This window comes from Monodelphis domestica, chromosome 4, assembly GCF_027887165.1.
Source record: "Monodelphis domestica isolate mMonDom1 chromosome 4, mMonDom1.pri, whole genome shotgun sequence".
Lineage (NCBI taxonomy): Eukaryota > Metazoa > Chordata > Mammalia > Didelphimorphia > Didelphidae > Monodelphis > Monodelphis domestica.
In genome coordinates this window covers 312,161,343-312,180,126 of record NC_077230.1, presented here as the reverse complement: position 1 = coordinate 312,180,126, position 18,784 = coordinate 312,161,343, and the positions used below count along the sequence as shown (strand labels likewise).

General features: G+C 32.7%; 1 protein-coding gene across 1 annotated transcript in view; it reads left to right on the top strand.

The window, feature by feature from the left end:
* TRPC4 (transient receptor potential cation channel subfamily C member 4) overlaps positions 1-18,784 on the top strand; it is a 278,282-nt gene that overhangs the window by 161,063 nt on the left and 98,435 nt on the right. The gene's annotated exons all lie outside the window — the stretch shown is intronic.

Here is an 18,784-nt window from a genome sequence, read left to right as displayed (position 1 = left end):
TCAATTCCTGGAGTTTGTTCCAGTTCACATATACCACATATTTGTTCAGCCATTCCCCAATTGAAGGACATCCCCTCATTTTCCAATTTTTTGCCACCACAAAAAATGCAGCTATGAATATTCTTGTACAAGTCTTTTCCCTTACTATCACTTTGGGGTATAAACCCAGCAGTGCTCTGGCTGAATCAAAGGGCAGGCAGTCTTTTAGCACCCTTTGGGCATAGTTCCAAATTGCCCTCCAGAATGGTTGGATAAATTCACAACTCCACCAGCAGTGCATTAATGTCCCAACTTTGCCACATCCCCTCCAACATTCATTACTTTTCTTTGCTGTCATGTTAGCCAATCTGCTAGGTGTGAGGCGATATCTCAGATTTGTTTTGATTTACATCTCTCTGATTATAAGAGATTTCAAATGCTTTTTCATGTGCTTATTAATAGTTTTGATATCTTTATCTGAAAATTGCCTATTCATGTCCCTTGCCCCATTTATCAATTGGAGAATGGCTTGATATTTTGTACAATTGATTTAGCTCTTCATAAATTTGAGTAATTAGACCTTTGTTAGAGGTCTCTGTTATTAAGACTTTTTCCCAATTTGTTGCTTCCCTTCTAATTTTGGTTGCATTGGTTTTGTTTGTACAAAACCTTTTTAATTTAATGTAATCAAAATTATTTATTTTATATTTTGTGATTTTTTTTTCTAACTCTTGCTAGGTCTTAAATTTTTTTCCTTTCCCCAAACATCTGAAATGTATAATCTTCTGTGTTCACCTAATTTACTTATAGTTTACTTCTTTATATTCAAATCATCCACTCATTCTGAGTTTATCTGGGTGTAGGGTGTGAGATGTTGATCTAAACCTAATCCCTCCCATACTATCTTCCAATTATCCCAGCAGTTTTTATCAAATAGTGGATTTGGGTCCCAAAACCTGGTATCTTTGGACTTATAGACTGTTTTGCTGAGGTCACTTACCCCAAGTCTATTTCACTGATCCTCCTTTCTGTCTCTTAGCCAGTACCAGATTATTTGATGACCACTGCTTTATAATATAGTTTGAGATCTGGGACTGCAAGGCCATCTTACTTTGTATTTTTTTCATTATTTCCCTGGATATCCTTGATCTTTTGTTCTTCCAAATGAACTTTGTTATGATTTTTTCTAATTCAGAAAAAAAAAGTTTTTTTGGTACTTCAATGGGTATGGCACTAAATGAGTAAATTAATTTGAGTAGAATTATCATTTTTATTATATTAGCTCTTCCTAACTATAAGCAATTGATGTTTTTCCAATTGTTTAGATCTAGTTTTAATTGTGTGGAGAGTGTTTTATAGATGTGTTCATATAGTTCCTCTCTTTGTCTTGGCAGATAGATTCCTAAGTATTTTATATTTTCTAGGATGATTGTAAATGGAATTTCTCTTTCTAATTCTTGCTGCTGAGATGTGTTAGAAATATATAGAAATGCTGATGATTTATGTGGATTTATTTTGTATCCTGCAACTTTGATCAAGTTGTTGGTTATTTCCACTAGCTTTTTAGTTGATTCTCTAGGATTCTTTCAGTATACCATCATATCATCTTCAAAGAGTGATATCTTGGTCTCCTCATTGCCTATTCTAATAACATCAATTTCTTTTTCTTCCCTAATTGCTACTGCTTGTGTTTCTAGTACCATGTTAAATAATAGAGGTGATAATGGGCATCCTTGTTTTTACTCCTGCTCTTATTTTGAAGGCTTCTAGTTTATCCCCATTGTAGATGATGTTTGCTGATGGTTTTAGATATATACTCTTAATTATTTTTAGGAAAGGACCTTCTATTCCTATGCTTTCTAGTGTTTTCAATAGGAATGAGTGTTGTATTTTGTAAAAGACTTTTTCTGCACCTATAGAAATAATCATGTGATTTTTGTTGGTTTGCTTGTTAATATGGCCAATTATGTGGATGGTTTTCCTAATATTGAACCATCTTTGCATTCCTGGTATAAATCCTACCTGGCCATAGTGAATAATGCTAGTGATAACTTGTTGGAGTTATTTTTTTGCTAGTGTTCTAGTTAAGATGTTTGCATCTATGTTCATTAAGGAGATTGGTCTGTAGTTTTCTTACTCTGTTTTTGACCTGTCTGGCTTTGGAATCAGTATCATATTTGTGTCATAAAAGAAATTTGGTAGAATTCCTTCTTTGTTTTCTGTCATATAGTTTGTATAATATTGGGATTAGTTGTTCTTTGAATGTTTGATAGAATTCATTTGTGATTACATCTGGTCCTGGGGAAATTTTCTTAGGGAGTTCTTTAATGGCTTGTTCAATTTCTTTTACTGATATTGGGTTATTTAGGGAGTCTATTTCTTCCTCTGTTAGTCTAGGCAATTCATATTTTTGTAAATATTCATCCATATCACCTTGATTGCCATATTTCTTGCCATATGTTTGGGCATAATAATTTTTAATGATTGCCATAATTTACTCTTCATTATAGGTGAGGTCTCCCTTTTCATATTGGATACTATCAATTTGGTTTTCTTCTTTCCTTTTTTTTAAATTAAATTGACTAGTACTTTGTCTATTTTCTTTTTCAAATTAGCAGATTCTAGTCTTATTTACTAAATCAATCGTTCTTTGACTTTCAAATTTCTCCTTTGATTTTAGGACCTCTAATTTAGTTTTCATCTGAGGATATTTAATTTTTTCACTTTGTGTTTTTTTAATTTGCATGCCCAATTCATTGACCTCTGCCCTCTCTAATTTGTTAATATATGAACTCAAATTTCCCCCTGAGTACTGCTTTGTCTGCATCCCATAGATTTTGAAATGATGTCTCATCATTGTCATTTTATTCAATGAAATTATTAATTGTTTCTATTAATGGTTTCTAACTGATTTTGGAGGATTGTATTGGTTACTTTTCAATTAATTTTTGATTTGGAGGAGACTGCTGGGTATCTCAGTGGATTGAGAACCAGGCCTAGAGACAGGAGGTCCTAGATTCAAATCTGGCCTCAGACACTTCCTGGCTATGTGACCCTGGGCAAGTCACTTGACCCCCATTGCCTAGTACTTACTACTCTTCTGCCTTAGAGCCAATACACAATATTGACTCCAAGATGGAATGTAAGGTTTTAATTTTTTTTATTTGCCTCTCCATGTACCCTTACTAATTATTAGTTCCATTGCATTGTGATCTGAGGAGATTGCATTTATTATTATTATGGCTCTTTTGCACTTGTTTGCAATGTTTTTATGCCCTAGTACATGGTCAGTCTATGTGAATGTACCATGTGCTGCTGAAAAGAAAGTGTATTCCTTTTTGTCCCTACTTATTTTTCTCCACATATCTACTAACTCTAATTTTTTCTAAGATTTCATTCACTTCTCTTAACTCTTTCTTATTTATTTTTTAGTTTGATTTTATCTAGTTCTGTTAGAGGAAGATTCAGGTCTCCCACTAGTATAGTTTTACTATCTGTTGTATCCTTGAGCTCCACTAGTTTCTCCTTTAGAAATGTGAATGTTATGCCATTTGGTGCATACATGTTGAGTACTGATATTTCCTCATTGTCTATACTGCTTTTTATCAGGATGTAATTACCTTCTATATCTCTTTTGACTAGATCTAATTTACTTTGGCTTTGTCAGATATCATGATTGTGACTCCTGCCTTCTTTTTCTCAGTTGATCCCCAGTAGATTTGGCTCCATCTGCTTACTTTCACCCTATGTGTGTCTACCATCCTTATGTGTGTTTTTTTGTAGACAGCATATGATAAAATTTTGGTTTCTAATCTACTCTGTTATTTGCTTGTGTTTTATGAGTGAGTTCTTTCCATTCACATTCAGAGTTATGATTACCAGCTGTGTATTTCCCAGCATTTTGTTTTCCTAGCCCTCCTAGCCCTGCCCTTTCTTTTTTCACTATTTCCTTTTACACTAGAGTTTTGTTTTTAAACAGTCCCCCTAATTCCCACCCTTATACTTCCCTTTCTATCCCCCCTCCCTCCTTATTCCACTCTTATTTCCTTTACAGTCTTTTTAAACTACCCCCCCTCTACTTCCCTTGTATTGCTTCCCTCCCCACCAGTCCATTTGTAACCCGTCTACTTCTCTATAGGGTGCAAATCAACTCTCTGCCCCAATGGATTTGATTGTTTTCTCTTTGAGTCAATTTCAATGCACATAAGAAGTGAGTATTTCCTATCTCCAACCTCTTTACCCTTCCAATGCATTGATGTTCCCTCACACTCCCACCATGCGCTTCTTTGTTTCATATAAATTTGGCCCATTTTGTTTCTTTTCCCATTTCTCTTAGTATTAACCTCTTTTTCACTCTAGTTATATATTAATATATGTATATTTACATATATATTTATACAAACATATATCTTTATATATATTTATGTTTTGTCATTTCATTCTATACAGTTTGTCACTGTTCCCTCTAAGTATAATTTTTCTAGCTACCCAGGTGATAATAACAATTTTTAAGTTACCAATATCCTCTTTTCTTGTAGGGATACATATCCTTTTAACTTATTGGATCCCTTAAAAGTTTTTTTTTCTATTTTCCCCTTTCTTAATTACCTTTTGATGATTCTCTTGAGTTCTGTGTTTGGGCATCAAATTTTCTGTTCAGGTCTGGTCTTTTCTTTTCTTTTTTAAACCCTTATCTTCCATCTTGGAGTCAATACTGTGTATTGGTTCCAAGGCAGAAGAGTGGTAAGGGCTAGGCAATGGGGGTTAAGTGACTTGCCCAGGGTCACACAGCTGGGAAGTGTCTGAGGCCAGATTTGAACCTAGGACCTCCCATCTCTAGGTCTGACTCTCAATCCACTGAGCCACCCAGCTGCCCCCAGGTCTGGTCTTTTCTTTACAAATGCTTGGAATTCTTTTTTATTAAATGACCATACTTTACCCTGTAATAATATAGACAGTTTTGCTAGGTAGTCAATTCTTGGTTGTAGACCTAATTCTTTTGCTTTGCAGAATATCATATGCCATGCATTTTGGTCCTTTAGTGTAGATGCAGCTCGATCCTATGTTGTCATTACTGTAGTTCCATGGTATCTGAATGACTTCTTCTTAGCAGCTTGTAATGTTTTTTCTTGATCCGGTAGTTCTTGAATTTGCCTATAACATTCCTGGGTGTTGTCAGTTGAGGATTAAGTACAGGAGTTAATCTATGGATTCTTTTAATCTCCACTTTTCCCTCTTGTTCTAGAATGTTGGGGCAGTTTTCTTGGATAGTTTCCTGTAGGATGATGTCCAGGCTTGTTCTTTTATTATGGTGTTTCAGTAGACCAATGATTCTTAAATTGTCTCTCCTGGAACAATTTTCTAAATCTTCTGTTTTGTGAATGAGGTGTTTCATATTTTCCTCAACTTTTTCATTCTTTTTATTTTGTTTTATAGTGTCCTGCTGCCTTGTGAAGTTGCTTGCTTCTTATTGCTGTATTCTAGTTTTAAAGACTGAATTTCATCCCTGGCTTTTTGGTCTTCCTTCTCCTTCTGGTCTGATTTTCTTTGGAGGTCATCTTTCTTCTCCTTTGCCTCATTTTCCAGCTGATTAATTTTGTCTTTCAAGACACTATTTTCTCATTTTAGTTCAAGTGCCTCTGTTTCCAGATGACTTATCTTACTTTTTTTTAAAGTTATTTTCCCAATTGTCTTCAGCCTCCCTTAGTTGTATTTGGAATTGTATTTTGAGTTCTTCCAAGGCCTGTGTCCAATTTGCTGCAGTTGTGTTTTTGCTTGGTGTTCATTGATCCTCTTTTGTTTCATTTGCTCTTGGTTCATTGCCTGGATGGAAACTGCTGATTGTAATTTCTGTTTTTCTTTTTCAGTTGTTTGCTCATATTTGTCCCTTCTTTTCCCCCTATAGTTGCCTGTAGTCTTGCTCCTCTCATTATGTGCTAGATCTGTGGGTTTGGGCTTTTCTGTCAGCCTTCATTCTTGGAGTTTAGTCAGTAAAGCTCTCAGAGCAGTCATTGGGAGAGGATTGTTGAAGCTGTTAAAGCTTGATAAGATTAAGGAGTTGATCTTGCAGATTTGGATATGCCAAAACCTCAAAAAGGGAGAGGGGTATCTCAGCTGTGATTGGGCTGCCTTTTCTGATGTTCTCCTCCAACTGACTCCCTCTTGCCTATGTTCAAAGCCCTGTGCCTGGCACAGCTTTGCCTGCAAAGTATTCCCTCCAGACTAGCATCCTTGCCCACCCAGAGATTCCAGCCACTGCTGATGGCTCAGTACTGTAGGTGGGGGAGGAGTCCTGGGACCTTCCTTCTTCCTTCCCCTTAAACTAGAATGTTATTTAATTTAGGCTTTTTGGGGTATACCTTTTAAGTTGAGTCCAGCAGGAGGATTCCTTAGTATCCTGTTGCTAGATTTGGTTTTCAGACCCTTGGGATGGTTTTGTTTTTAATTGGTAAGGAAGGGTTTTCAGAGGTCTGAACTTTTGCTGCCTCTATGCTGTCATCTTGACTTCACCCCTGAATTGTTTTCTTGATTGCTCTTAATTCACTTTATAACAGTTCATATAAATCTCCCCATGCTTCTCTGTATTCAACATATTTATAATTTCTTCAGCAGAGAAACATAATATTACCATTAGGTAGTACAATTTGACTAGACATTCCTATAGGGTTCTAGGCTTCAGTGATATTGGTCTCCCTACTTTTCCTCTCACATGTATTTTAAGTGACTGCCCCTTATGCTTGGCATTTTCTCTTCCTCATCTCTACTGCTTGTCTTCACTGACTTTTTTCAGAACCCAGCTAAAATCTTACTTGATTCAAGAAGCCTGTTCCCAGTACTCATAATTGCTATTACTTTTCTTCAGCAGATTATATCCAATTTACTCTGTATATAAAACTTTTGTTCACAATTATTTCTATGCTCTCTACTCAATTAGACTATGACCTCCTTAAAGGCAAGGTTGGTGTTGATTTTTCCATTTTTTTGTATCACCAGTGCTTAGCACAATGTCTATGTATGCTTATAGAAGTGACTTGACTAGAGAATTCATTATAGATAGATAGATGATATAGATGAAAAGATGTAGAAAAATAATGATAATATTGTTGATTCATTTCAGTAGTGTCTGACTCTTTATTACCCATTTTGGTTTTCTTGCAGATACTGCAGTATTTGCTATTGCCTTCCCAATCTCATTTTACAGATATAGAAACTAAGGCAATCATTGTTAAGTGACTTTGCATTGTCAGAGAGCTAGTAAACAGCTGAGGCCAAATTTGAACTGAGGAAGATGAGCCTTCCTGACTCCAGGACTGGTGTTCAATCTGCTTTGCTACTTAGCTGCTCGAATAATTATGATGGTTATCATTTATGTAACACCCCTTGTGAATAAACATTCTTAAAAAACTAATGTAAGCAAATCAAGATGATGGATTTTTGTATAGTAACTTATTTTTAAAATAAATATAAAGGGATCTATCTGCTAAAATCTATGTTAATAATTATTATATATTATGCTCTATTCCTCAGAAAAGAAATAGAACATAAATGTTTATCCAGTACAATATATTTAAAATTCAAGTGACCTTGGAGGTGTTCCAAGTTTAGAAATCTTGCATGTATGGAATGAACAAAGATATACTTTATATTCATAGTCTGCAATAATGTGTTCATTTTCACACTATCTTTTGGATATAAATTAACCAAAGGCATTAAAACAGAATTGGCTCAGCTTGATTATCTACTCTTTGATTGAATAAAATCATAGGAATATAAAAACCAATGATTAATTTTAAAATGAAGGGAATTTAATGAAAGTACTAAAAATAATTGACATTTATATAGTGTCCTATGGTCTATAAAGTTATAAGTCCCAGTCACTTCAACTCTCTTGGTCTCAGTTTTCTCATCTTGATTAGATGATCTTATATTCACAAAATATGATATCTAAAGCCTCTATCCATTCTAATGAGCTATGCTTCTATTAAAACTCTTTAATTATGTTATCTTGATAATCCATTGTCCTGAATTGTGACAGAAGAACTTTCAGGTAATTAAGAAAGGCAGTATTTATTTTATAATAAAGAAATCTGGACTCATGAAGATCATGTGATTCTCCTGAGATAAGTATGGTGATGAACAGTGTGGGATAATGGAAAGAGCCTGGAATTAAATTCAAGAAACTCTTATTAAGTACCTCCTATTGTTAGTTCTGTATATATAGTATAGTACTAAAATAATATTTCCTGAAGATATTAATAAAAAAATGAAACATGCCCTGCCTATACATGTTACTGGATACAACATTAACATATATAAATATTAACTGATTTGAAGAGAAAACCCAGTAATTTTCATCAAATATAAAGGCTTCATTTTGCAATTAGCAACTTAATTCCTCTCACACAGTTTCCTTACTATGTCAAATTTGAATTTAAAGATAAAAATAATCAGTTCTGTTTTTAAGATGCTTCTTATATGACATCTACTTCAATTCTGTTTGGTCAGGTAATACACAAAAAAATGTAAAAATGATAATTTTGTTGCATACTCTGAAGATAAACTATTCCTTTATTAAGTTCTTATATGTAGAATTTTCATAATTTGGAATATATCCAAAGTCTCTATTGACTTTTCAATATACAATGTTGATTAAATGTTTATACTTTTTAAGCTATAGAATATAATAGATTAATAATGGTAGATTTGAACAGAAAAAACCCTTTTGGGTTAGCCCCAGGACAATTTGAGAGGATGGTCTCTGACCTCTCTGATAAGTAGTCTCCTCTGATTAGAACAAAAATGCCTTCCAGAAAATACCACAGAATCAACAATCAAACAACAAACTGTGGGGGCACTTGTGCTAGTGGGAAGTCTTGCTTTGTCAGCCTCACTAAAGCTCACTATACTCATAGTTTGCATCCAAGGGTCAAATATCACTGCATTCAACCAACAGCAAGCTCTGGGGGCAGATGTGTGGGAAGCAACCTCAGCTTTTCTGATTTTCACCCACATACTATGTGGGGATGGGAAACAGATGAGGAAGACACTTCCAGACCTGGACTTGCTGACCAGACATCACTATGCCTCAGGTGGTACCTTTAGAAGAGAATGGAGCACACCCTGCTGAATTGCTGAGAGGTGAGAGGCCTGCTGGTTATGGTCACTTCCAGGAGAGTAGGGTCCTTAGTTGAAGTTTAAGGTCAGAGAGGCAAACTAATGCTTGCAACCACCTGGGAACCTCAGGGTGTATCTTCTGGGGACCCAGGTCCAGACTCAGAAATGAAAAGGATCATCAGAGGTGAACTACAGACTAGAGAGTGAACTGGAAAAGCATGGACCACACCTGATCCTGGATTATAGAAGTTGAGAGGGCAAAATAAGGCTTAGGAAATAAAAGCACAAAAAGCCTAAAACCTGAGATATCATACCCCACATACTGAGAACACAGCCTAACTCTAGCATAAAGCTAACAGTTAAGCCTATTGATTTCTAAAATTAAAAAGAGTAAGCAAAAAAAAAAGAAAAGAAATAACCCTATAAATAAGATCAGAGTTCAAATTCAGAAGAATATGAAGTTCAAACGCCTATTTCTAAAACATCAAAGAAAAAAAAATAAAGTGGTCACAATCCCCAAAAAGTTTTTGGAAGTTCTTGAAAAAAACTTTAAAAACCAAATGAAAGAGGTTGAGGTAAAATTAGAAAAAATAAGGGCAATGCAAGAAAATTGTGAAAAAAGAGGTCAACCAATTAAAAAAAATCCAAAAACTCATGTGATTTTTTTCTAATTAGAATTTTGCAAGGTAAAGCTAATGACTTCTTTAAAAGTAGTAAAACAAAATCAAAAGAATGAAAAATAAAAGAGAATGTGAAATATCTTACTTCATAAACAACTGAGATGGTAAACAGATCAAGGGGAGCCAATACAAGAATCATCAGACTACCAGAAAGTTATGATAAAAAAAGAGTTGACAATATACTTCAAGAAATTATTATGGAGAACTGTCCAGAAATTTTAGAACTAGAAAATAAAAAAGAAATTGAAAGGATCTACCAATCACTACCTGAAAAAGACCCTCAAATAAAAATTCACAGAAACTTGATTGACAAGCTATATAACTCCCATGTCTTAAGAAAATACTCTAAGCAACTAGGAGAAGAAAAAACCCACAACACTTTAAATGCTGTAAAGCTACAGTCAGAATAACACAAGATTTAGTAGCTTTAACATTAAAAGAATAAAGTCATGGAATACAACATTACAAATAACAAAAGAGGTGGGTTTATAATCAAGAATAACATTCCCAGAAAAGCTGAGTATAATTATGGAAGAGGAAAATGAATATTGAATAAATCAAAAGGGCTTTCAGCTATTATTGAGAAAAAGACCATAATTAAGTACAAAATTTGATCTACAAGAATCATAAGAAGGTAAATTTGAAAAACCAATTATAAGAGATTCTATACAGTGAAACTTTACTTTTTTTATTTTTTAAAACTGTTACCTTCAAATGTCTTAGAATCAATACTGTGTTTTGGTTCTAAGGCAGAAGAACAGTACAAGCTGGGCAATGGGAGTCAATTGACTTGCCTAGGGTCACATAGCTAGGAAGTAACTGAGGCCAAAACTGTTTACTTTTTTGTGGAAAAATGTTAAGGGAGGGACTCAGAATAGTATGTAAATTAAGAAAAAAGAGAGCAAGTAAGTAAAATTAGGGAGGATTGTTAGAAGGAAGTTAAGAAATAAGATAGCAAAGAGGGGAAAAGAGTGGATAGAATAAGAACTAGAAGGAATTAGGGAATGGATAACAGGGTAGGTTAATTTACAAGTAAGAAAGCAAGGAGAAAGGATGAGGAAGGGACTATTATAAGGGTACCGATTACCATAAAATTAATCATTATTAATATTAAACCTATTTATATTAACTGTTACAGAATGCAATTTTTAAAAGAAAATTCTAAATGAACACAGATGAAAATAGCAAAACAAAAATGAGTGGGAGAATTCAAACTTCCCTTCTCTGTATTAAATATAAATAAATAAATAAGAAATAATATGTAATGGCTATCTGGAGATAGAAAGGGATATATCCTTTTCTCAGTGGTACATTATATTTTTGAAAAAAATTATCATGTGTTAGGGCCCAAAATGCATACTTTTCAGACCATAATGTGACAAAATTTGTATATAATAAGAGACCAAGGAAACACAAAGTAAAAATTAATTGGAGACTGAATAATAATATTAAATAATAAATAGCTTAAACAACTCATGGAAACAATAAATAATTTTATTAAAGAGGATGATAATAATGAAACAATATACCAAAACCTATGAGATACAGCAAAAGCAGTAATTATAGGAAAAATTGCATCTCTAAATGCTAAGAAATAAGTAATAAAAAATGTATTTTGTTCACTGAATAATACAAAAACAGTAAAGTACAGAAAAAAAGATTTGAGGTGAAAGGAATTTTATTCATTAATAAACAAGTCACAGTGGAAGGAAGAAACATATGTGGAGCAAGACTTTGGGAGAATACTGTCAGGAAGGAAGTCTGGTAGACAAGAGACAGATTTGTAACCTTCAGCTTGGGTTTCCAAATAACTGGGGTAGAGGGAATATAAGAAGTTCACATTGTGCTCAGGAAAAGTATCTGTAACTGAAAAGAAAAGATATCTAATGAGGAATATAAGTGGTTAAATATTTCAAAGTCTATCATCAAATTATGCTACATCCTGTGAAGCATGGATGATTTACTTCACAATAGGTAGGAGTAGACTCTGAGGCATCTAGTTAGGAGGCAGGAAGATTTCAAGGTACATTCAGTTGCAGAATGTCCTTTAAAGAAAGACAGAAGAAAAGTGGTGAGTCTGGTGAGGGTAGGTTATCTGGATCTATCTGGAGGAACTGGAAGTGAATATTTAGAAGACCAGACAATAGATTCGGTCTTTTTCAAAGCAGGAACTTTTGCAAAAGAATTGACATGACTGATAGCCTCTTCATCTTTGGGTTTTCATAACACTGCTTTCTCTCTCTCTCTCTCTCTCTCTCTCTCTCTCTCTCTCTCTCTCTCTCTCTCTCTCTCTCTCTCTCTCTCTCTCTCTCTCTCTCTCTCTCTCTCTCTTCTATATCATGCCTCCTAACTATGGATATCTCCCTCACCAAGGCTCCATCATTGACCATCTCCTCTCTTTTACTCTTTGCCTGTGATGATATCAGCTTATGTGAATTTCATTATCATCTTCATTTTTCTGAATTCCAGACCTATATGTCACCATATCTAGTAGTGTCTCCTCCCCCCAAAAAAGTCTATTCTGTATTTATTTTATATTTACATATATTTTCCCCAAGTAACTAAACTCTTTATTGGCAAAGTCTAATTTTGATCTTGGCATTTCCTGAAACTGTCACACAGTAGATGCTTAACAAATGATAGTTCATTAATTAACTTCATGTCCACTAAAACATGAAATAATGAAATTAAAGTTTATTCAAACCAAATTAATATAGAATTGTTGCTTTAATTGTTAATTTTAAGTAATGCAATTAAAGGGAAAAGTTCAATAATCATAGAAAATTTAAATCAATTTTAATACATAAAATTATATAATGAAAACATTTTCATCTGTTGTGCTAGTCTGTCTCTTTGATTATCTGGTTATTCTAGACTGCTTCATAATATCCATGAATTCAAGAGCACTTTGAAGAAATTGCTGTATGTTATTGTAACGAAAACAGAAATTCACTATAAAGGCTGAATACACTTCTTTTGACAGAACTTGAGATTAATGTTTGCTTTCATTATTTATTTTGAATTTTACAGTGTAGCACCATCTCATACTATTTTAGTTAGTTCTTTCGAATATTGAGGAATGAGATTTAGTCTGCTTAAATAAATTTTTAAATGATTTAGTGATATACATACTATATTTTTCCTTCTTAAAACAAAAAAGAAAGAAAGAAAGAAGTTAGAAGTTATTTTGGTGCTTTGGTCAGCTAGAGAATATATCTACTATGTAAAAAATAATCCAAAGCAAGAAAGGTTCAGAGAGTATATGGAAGAGGGTATTATCCTTAAAACAGAATATAATAAAACATGTTAGTTTGTTCAGCCAAGAATAAGGTATTCACATACAAGGCTACATCTCCATAGGATCCATTCCTCCAAAAAAAAATTGGTCTTACTTTTTTTTGTTGTTTGTTTTGTTTCTTTAAGCATGCACCCAGCAGGGGCAAACTTCTCCAGACTAAACCATCTGTTTGCTTTGTAAATCACTAGCAAAGGCTTTGTGTTTGAAGATTAGTATCTGCTGATTGCAGTGTGGCATCAATTTTATGAGTTTCTTCTCTGTTTTATGTATCATTTTTGGTTTTAGTGTAACTGGATATCAAGGCCTAAATACTTATAAATGAATTACATACAAAGTATGCACAGGCACAATTTTCCTTAATGATAATGGATGGCATGTTCTCAAATGAAAAATGGCAAGGAATTCAGCTCCCTAAAACTAATCAATTTCAAACCATTAAGAATGAAAAGGGACTAGTCATTAACACTTCTGTGCAGCATTTATTTACTAGTTATAGAAGATTAAGCAGTTCCTATAAATGATATCTTCTATTTATTTTCCAGATTTACAAACTACATGATATTAGCTAAAGTTGTTGTGTGTAATTACTGCAATTAAAAAGTAAGTTTTATAAAAACCATCATTTCAGATCAGTCTTCATTAAATAACAACTCCATTTTCTAAATAGAAAAAGAATTGCAGAAGGAAAAAGAGAAAAATAAATCTCAACCATCTTAATATCAGGCATGAGTCATATAAAGTAAGAAATTAGTCCTTTCTTCTATTTGGGATAACAATAATATCTATAAATAATAAACAGTAGTATAAAATACATAATTTTTTTCTAAATTCACTATGTCTATATAGCTCTCAAAATTACAGATATCATTATATCACCCATTCTTAGAGTTGATTCTTGCAACTAAGAAGAATAGCAATATCATGAATTATAGATTTAAATATTTAGAAACTATTTTTTCTATGTTACTGATTCCAAGATGCATAGTTTTTCTTTCTGGATTGAATTTTATTTTTACTAATGACAAAAGCTTTTCCCAGTGAGTGGCAAATTAAACAGGTTGGTAAAAACATAAAGTATTTTGAGTCAATAAGGCCATTATATTAGGGCCCAGTCTCATTATTTAGTTTAAAGTAGTAGTTTACAGAGAAAAAAATATGCAGACTATTTGAGACTCAGAAGTAACCTTCCAAATAAAATTAATGGATCAAAGTGTTCATGATCAAATCATGTTCCAGCTGAGTTTGCTTTCCTAATAGCTACTAACTTTAACAAGTAATAATAATAGGGAGCAGCTAGTGAATTAAGAACCAGGCCTAGCAATGGAAGTCCTGAATTCAAATTTGAATTCAGATACTTCCTAGCTGTGTGATCCCAGGTAAGTCACTTAAACTCAAGTGCCTAGCCCTTGCTACTCTTCTGCCTAAGAACCAATACACAGTGGTGATTCTAAGATGGAAGATATTCATTGAAAAAAAAGTAATAATTATAGTCATATTGTGGTAAGAGAAATACAGTACATTATTCCAGAACAATTACAATTACAATTGTGAAAGAATATGTACTTTACCTTTCAAAGCCAAATTGAACATTTTTAGCCATTTTTTCCTCCATGTTTATTCATATTGTCATGGTTTTGCGTATTTAAATCTTGACTTTGCTTTCTTTATCTTCTGTCATTTCATATATTATTTTCCACATTTTCTTCAGAATCTGCTTATTTTAAATTTTTCACATAATAACAAATCACATCAAATCCGTATTTAGGCATTCCTCTGAGTAATATTGATTTTTGAACATTTTTTAAAAGTGGTCGATAATCTATTTTTACTTTTTAAAAATCAAATTGTTATCATTAGATCACTTGGCACATGGAAAATGGGTCTAATTTTATAAGTTCATGTCAATTTTTTCTAGACGGTAAATGTCAGAGTTTTAATATTTTCTACTGAAAGTCTCTCTGAATCCTTCTTAATTTTGTCTTTCTTTTTTTACTCTGTGCCTTGTGAATTATTTTAGAATACATTTGTTTGCTTGATTAACCCATTTGGGCAGTTAGGTGCTGCAGTGAATAGAGTACAGGGCCACAAACACTAGCTGTGTGACCTGGGGCAAGTCACTTAACTATACCTCAGCTTCCTCATTGATAAAATGAGCTAATGAAGGAAATGGCAAACTACTCCAGGATTTTTGCCAAGAAAACCCCAAATAGTGTCATGAAGAAAAGTACATGACTGAAACAAATGAACAATAAAAAATGTCTCTTCTGTTAGATTGTAAACTGCTGGGGTAAGGACTTTCTTTCGACTTTTTTTTAAATCTCCCAAATATTTAGCACAGTGTCTGGTACAAAGTAGGCACTTAATAAAATTTTAATTAATGAAATATATTTAGTTAAAAGGTTATTTTCCCCCTCATGTGTAGTGTGACGTTCTATTATACCTCAATTCTCATTATTGTGGAAGAGCTTTCAAAATTTTATATAACTGAGATTACCCATTTTATCTTTATAAGGCCTTTTATCCTTTGATTATATACTTTTTCTCCTATACATAGTTCTGAAAGTTCTAACATTCTCTTCTCTATTTATGATGTGGTTTTTCCAATGGATTATTTATCAATTTGGAATTTATTGTGGCATATTATATAAGCTGCTGGTCTAAATCTGATTTTCACCAGACCATGTTTTAGTTTCTCCAGAAGTTGTCATTTATTTAAAAGTCCCTATTCCAGTGGTTTATGGTTTACAAAACAAGAACTAGCTAAGGTCATTTTTAATCTTTTAGAAATGTTATATTGTTTAGTCCACTAATCTACTTTCCAAAAATATTTTATATACAACCAAAATTTTAAATTAATTTGTAATATAGTTTGAAACATAAAGCACCACAACCACATCCCTTTTATTTTATACCTTTTTATTCATCCAATTGTATTTTAGTGGCACAAGATATGCCTGAGGTAATCTGGTTGTATTGGAGTAATTTAGGGAGAATCATTGCTTCAAGTTTTGTTCTCTAAAATAACATTTCTCCAATTATTTAGTTTTCATTTTCTATTATAAATTTTTAGATATTTAATATATATGTATTTTATATTAATGTCTCCTATTTTATTTTCCATCTGAATTTTAACAACACATAAAGAGATTTATTTATATCTTACCAATTAGTTACAATTAATTGTCTTTGTTTTATTTTGTTTCCCTGTGGTTCTCTAAGTAAACCATCATAGGATCTGCAGATAGACACAATATGTCTTATTTGCCTATGTTTATTACTTTAGTTTATTGTCCTTTTTTGAATAATATAACTATAATTTGTAGCATTATGGCAAGTGATGGTGGAGAGAGTAGGAAACCTTAAGAAAATTTTCAATGTTGTTCCTTTAGACATATTACTATGAGTTAGTTTTCCCTAAGTGTTTTATGATCATATTAAAAATGGACTCAATAACTTTTCTCCTGCTTTTCTGCCTACACAGTGTGGTTATAGTGAATTTAACTAGGTAAATCTAGGTCTCAAGTCTCCACCTATCAACAAGATGCTACTTTCTCTCTAAAACTGCCCTAGTTAGGCCGCCTCTTGTTATAATGGTGTTTCCTATTCCAACAGTGGTAGTATGTGGACCAAAACAGATAAGGGATGCAAAGCATTTTACACACCTTAAAGAGCTATATAAATTGCAGTTATAGTATTATTGTTATTATTTAATTATTATTCATCTATAGTTGCCAGGCCTACCATCTTTTCTTGACTTCATTTCCCTAGTTTTCTATTGCATGTTTGCTGAGATTAAACAAGGTTTATGAAGTAAGTGTTTAACAACCAGGTGTTCCAGAAAAGGAAAAAAAAAGTATATATACACACTTTTACATTTAATCTGCATTGTTATAATTTCCCTAAATCTAGAAAATCAATCAGAAAAAATAAAGCCATGATTTGTAGTACTGAGTGTCTTCTGAGGTAAATGTTCACAACAGAAATTTAACAATTGACTCCCACAATGTGTTAAAGCAGACTTTTGCACATTCACAGGAATGAGCAGAAAATACTCAAATATGGACAATGTTTTTCATTTTTCATAAAAAATGAAATGTTTAAAACAAGACTAAATAGTCATCTATAATCATTAATAGTGTCTCTTGGACTCTCACTACACCTGAGTTGGCAACAGTTTCTCTGAACCTATGAGTTCTAGGAAATTTAAAGATTCATTTGCTTAGCATCTCATAAATAATGTATTTCTCATAAGTAAGCAATGGAACATAGATTGAATAGTTTATTTTAAATTCCATTTTTAAAAATGTATCTGTTTAATCCAGTCACAAGGAAAGGTTAAACCCAAAACTGAATGCAAATTGTTTTAATGAATATTATTCTTCACCTAATGTTTATTATGTTCATATAAATTTTGTTCCTAAACTTGAGTCTTTATAACCACAAAGTTATTGAATTCAATATTCCCAAGTTCACATTATGATTTTTCCCTCTCTGATGTCCATTTGGTTGTAGTCTTCTATACATACCAAAAAAAAATGTTCAAAAAATTAGAAGTATGTACTCAACAGAAGCAGCTGCTCAAAAAATAAACCTTGTAGCTACCAACTCACAAAGGACAATTTAAAAATAAAAATGTTTTTTTCCAGCATCCTAGTTTAAAAATATCAAGCTTGTTGAGACTTGTAAGGATTAAAAATAGAACTTAAATGGATATATTGTGTTTATTTCAGATTTAGTTTATTTGAAATTGTGTCTAAAGTATTTAAAGAAGCAAGCCTTCATGTTTTCTAAATTATTTCATTAAAGGAGTACTTCTCCCGAACTCTCCCATTAATGAACAACTTCCTCACTACATAGAGAAATGCAGTGGGTGCAGAGTTCAACTTTGGTTTCCATAAAGAACTCGAAAATTTGAAAGCTTATCTCTGGAAAACTTTGCTAGGAAGCTAGCTGCATTTATTTTCCTGAGGTTTCCAGTATTTTCAGATTTATGATGAGAAAATCATTACTCATAGTACTTTAGCAGAGTGTTTTTCAATGAATGAGACTTTTTAAAATAAAGAAATGAATTGATTTTGTTTTCTTAAAGAATGTTTTAAATTTTTTCTCAATTACTTGTATTAATTTTAACATCTTATTTTTATAGTTTTTGAGTTCCAAATTCCTCCTTCCTTCCCACACCTCCTCTTTCTTTGAGAAGGCAAGCACTTTGAAATAAGTAATACTTATGTAGTCATGCAAAACATTTCCATATAGAACAAAGATTTTTAATTTTTTTTAAATATGTTTCAGACTGTAGTCGGACTCAGTTCTTTCTCTGGATGTGGATACAATTTTTAAAATCATAAATACTTCAAAAGTGTCTTGGAAAATTGTGTTGCTGAAAGTATCGAAGTCATTTATAATTGGTCCGACAATGCTACTATTATTCAATTATCTCTCTGCTCTGTTTCCTTCACTTTGTATCAGTTCATATTTTCTCAAGTTGTTCTGAAACCATTCTTTCCATTTCTTAAAGCATAATAGTAACCCATCAAAATCATTTTGTTTAAATCATTCCCCAGTTAGTAGGCATCCATTCATTTTCCAGTTGTTGGCCAACACAGAGTACTGATAGATCTTTTTTGAAAAAGTAGGACCTTTTCTTTTTTCTTTGATCTCATTGTTATATAGACTTAGTAGTATCATTGGGTTAAATGGAAGGAAAGTTTTA